Source organism: Triticum dicoccoides, chromosome 3B (genome assembly GCF_002162155.2).
Source record: "Triticum dicoccoides isolate Atlit2015 ecotype Zavitan chromosome 3B, WEW_v2.0, whole genome shotgun sequence".
In the NCBI taxonomy this organism is placed as follows: domain Eukaryota; kingdom Viridiplantae; phylum Streptophyta; class Magnoliopsida; order Poales; family Poaceae; genus Triticum; species Triticum dicoccoides.
Window position 1 is genome coordinate 635,046,124 of NC_041385.1, and position 4,565 is coordinate 635,050,688.

A 4,565-nucleotide genomic window follows, 5' to 3' on the forward strand; every position below is an offset into this window, starting at 1 on the left:
AATTACCAAAATTTAAGAAAATCTAGAAAACCAAATATAGTGTGAGGTCATCCTAAATTTGTGCATTTGTCATAATGGTAGTGAAATCAAATGCACATATATATTTATGAACAATCAAAGGAGAGCAACCTATATTAAGGATCCATAGAGTGTAGCAAGATGATATGATATGACAATAAGCATCAAACATGAGAAGCATGCATTCAAAAGATCCAGAGTACATACCATAAATAAGTGATAAGAGACATATCTAGTAAGATCATCACCTAAAGCATGGGTACAAAATGCATCCAAAAGTCATGAGTGTGCAAAGATATATGCAATACAAACAAACACTCAATTCTCAACATCTTATGAATCCACCAAATAATCAAAGAAAATAGTAAGCAACAAGGAAGTTAGGGTGCCAAAGAGGGATATGCACTTTATCATGTGTATATGTCTCTTATGTGGTCGATAATCATCAAGATGTGCATTCACAAAGAGAACTTCACATGCAACATAGTCACAAAAAGATAAGAACATGATATCCATGAGTGAATCCATTACTATACAATTTAATCTTAGCATGAACGCTTTGGTACATAGCACACGGGACAAGTTACATGGCACAAATTGATATAATTTGTATAAGAATTGAATTACGGTGTAAGAGAGCACTAACCACGAGCAAATAAAGTGCTTTTGAAATTTCATTTGCATGCTAGACAACTTCGAGGAATGGATATGTGATGGATTGCTTGATTGGCATATTTGGTATAAATTAATCATGAAGATGATTTTATAGATCCCCATGATAGGCTTCTTCACAAATGTTTCAAATATGCAACTAGGATGTTTATGCTCTTTAAAGAAACATAACTTTCATAAATACAATCCATAGCATGATGCAATCTTTACAAGGTTGACTCCATTTGTATATATGCATTAAGTAAATAAATGTTACCAAGATAGCACTGGTATGAAGTATTATATATATATATATATGAATCATCTAAACTTGGTTCGAATTTTCTCGGGGTGTCACCACCTTCTACATGAATAAGCTAAGCACACAATGCTTCTCCAATGAGCCTAAAACACATTTAACTATAACCTGGTCCCCAAACATATTGGGTCCGGAGTAGTTAGTACAACTACCATACATAGGGTAAGCTCTTAAACATGTGCATTTGGATATGGACTTGAATTTCATGCACATATTAGCCATTAGAATGAGTTAATATTTTAAAGCTCTCAATAAGATCTTGTATCTGGAAATAAAATGTAGTACGAGCAAACAAATCTGATCAATACAAACTTTCCATCTATAGAACACCATCTGTAGTGAGTACACCTCCTAACCTTAGTTGGCAGCCAATCATCTCATCAAACTAATTCTATAGAAAATAAAGCATAGCACAATGAAAATCATATTTTAAAGGGAGAAGCAAGGACCAAAACAAAAAATTGCCTGAGCAGATAGCAAACTAAAAATTGGGCATATTCAGAACTGAAGCAAAGCACATTTTAAACTTACTAGTAAAAGTGCCCCTGCATTGCACTGGGTTGGATTGTTGATTTTTTGGATCATGAATTTTGTATTTGGAAAGTCCCACCCTCATGTCCGCCGACATCTACTTCAACTCTGCACCGCCATCGAAGTGCAAGTAGAGATGTAGACATAGAAACTTTCATACAGATGGAGTGAAACTCCACACAGATTGGTCATATATATACTCACCGCAAAACCATCATTAGAACTTACTAATTTAATCTTTGCAAAAAACACAAAGCAATTATGTATACCGACCAATGGAACACCATTATGATAATGAAGACCGCACACCCTGTCTGAAAGAACAATTTATATGCACATCAAGTTAAGAACAACATCGACAGGGCTCCGTTAGTAGCATGAAACGATCGAACATGTGAAAAAATATTTAAAATATATTCCTAATTTATCCAAGAACTTTGCAAACTAACCATATTAGTCTATCGAAAATAGCACAACAAATGCAAGTGACGATGATTGTAGTTGCATACCTAGAGTAAAAACCATAAAGCCTATCTTTGAAAAATCCCTTGGGTCCAAGCACAGACGACATATAATACAGTTAATCATTTCTTAAAGCTAATACAATTAAATCTTGAGCATGAACATGCATCTTTGAAATGCATCAGTTTATAAGCTGACCAAGTAAAGTGATTAAAAAATAATGTATAAAAAGGGCAGCCCGGTGCATGTAGCTCCCGCTTGCGCAGGGTCCGGGGAAGGGTCCGACCACTTTGGGTCTATAGTACGCAGCCTTTCCCTACATTTCTGTAAGAGGCTGTTTCCAGGACTTGAACCCGTGACCTCATGGTCACAAGGCAGCAGCTTTACCACTGCGCCAAATCAGAACTGGAGTTTAGCAGACACCAAAACTTATAAGTTATCACGTGCTTCTTCATGTTGTGAGACAGAATATTTTTCTGTTAGTCCTAACTTCTCAAGAAACATATGGACTGAGTTATCCCATGAAAGCAGATACTTGACAGCATGAAGCATGTGAACACCTATATGCAACAAAGTGTGTCCCAAAGCCAGGACAGAGCATTAGTTTTGGTCACTGTGTGTAATGCAAAATAAGCAATTCAATCGAAGTGGTCACATTAAAAAAGCTAGATTCAAAGAGGCGAACAATCATCCAAAGAAAATGTGGAGTCAAACTCTACAGCGATGGTTCTTACAATGTGCTTCCTTTTTTTTAGAATCACCGGGGGAGGAGTTCCTCCACCTGATTATATTACTCAAAGTGGACAAATGCCAGAGGAGTGATCCAGTTTATAAGGAAACCCGAATCGAAAATCTTAACAAATTGACCCATTTATAAGGAAAACCGGGCCGAAAACCATACAAGGCACGACCAAGCTAGTAGATATAAGACCATCACCACGAGAGACGCAAGTAGATGTGGGGTGTCATCAGGAGATCACAATACCAAGACTTTGCAAACATACGAACGCATCAGCAAGCATACCGCCCCCCGTGGCACAACTCAGGAGCATCCACAATCAACGAGTGTCATCCCAGACACGAACCTTGATTGGGGCTCCGCCATAGGAAATCGGGACGAAGCAAGTTTGAGAGGCATCTTGCGCCAACCTTGAGCAAAGATGAGCTGAGACAACACCAAGAGCACGAAGCTCGCGGCAACACAATGGCAACCATGAGAGGGTCTTGAGCAACCATTACCAACTAAGCCACACCAGAACACCACCACCGTAGACGAAGAGCTCCAATCAACCGAGACCATCCATGGTGCCTCAAGGCTATTGGCGCAGCCAAAGGGCAACGAGAGACCGATTCCACACCCAGACGAAGAGTCACACTCAACCGTACATCACAACAGCGGCACCGCCGATGAAGCCGAAGGGCATCAAGGAGCCGAGTCTACACCCGGATCGCTTCACCGTGCACACCAGCGCGAGCCGGCCGCACCACCACCACCACATCACACACCACCGTCGACCCCAGCAACATGGGTGAGACACCTTCACGAGGGGGGAAACAGATGGCCGTCCCATGATGCCAATGGCACCGCCGCCAAACCCCAGAGAACACCATCGAACAACCGTCGTCGACCCCACACCGGCTGCACCACCACCACCGTCAAATCAACACTGGTCCCCCAGCCGACCCTTACTCCAAAAATGATGCCCACAAGAGGGGAACGACGCAGGCTGCCGCCATCATCCGATCCAAAAGAGCACGGACCTGAGCTTTCCCTTGGAGTAGGGAACGACAAGGCAGAGGAGCACCTCACCACGGCAGCGCCCTCAAGAAGGTAGCAATGCCCACGGGCGGCGCTGCTGCCGTCTCTGACCAAAGCCGGAGACAGACTTTCGCCTGGCAGTCTCCTACGCCTCTGACAGCAGCTGGTCCGCCACGAGCACCACCTCGGCCATCCACCACCAACCTCCACCTTCTGCGCACAGCCTAGCTCCCAACAGCGAGCCGCCACCGCACTGCTGAGCAGCAGCCGTCTCGATGGCCCAAGACGCCAGATCCGGCGCTGCGCCTCGTGTCCTGACCCAGCAAGTCAGCTAGCAACAAGGCCAGCAACGGCCGCGCAGAGGCAGCCTAGGGGGCCGCAAGGACCCAGCCAGCCTTGGCCTTCGGCCACGAGCAGCCATCGGATCCTATGCCGATCTCCAGATCCAGGGGAAGACTCCGACGGATCCATGACACAACTTGCATGAGCACCCGCAGCAGTGCGCCCAAGCTCCACCGAGCAGCAACGCCGCCACATCTGCAGCCCCTCGGTCCGCCGACGTTGCCGCCGCCGCACCCCGTTTTGCCGGCGCAGCCACCACCCACGCACGGACCGACAGGAGCACCGAGGCGACGGACCATGCCCACAACCACCACCGTCCACCACCACATCAGAGCTCTTCGACGCGCGCCGGGGGGAGCACCGCGCCGCCGGCCACCACCCGAGCCCCCTGCTCAAGGGGTGGCACCGTGCTGAGAGCTGCCGCCCGTCGCCACCAGATCCGGTAGGGCTTTGCCCGGGAGATGCCTTAGGCGGCGGCGGCGG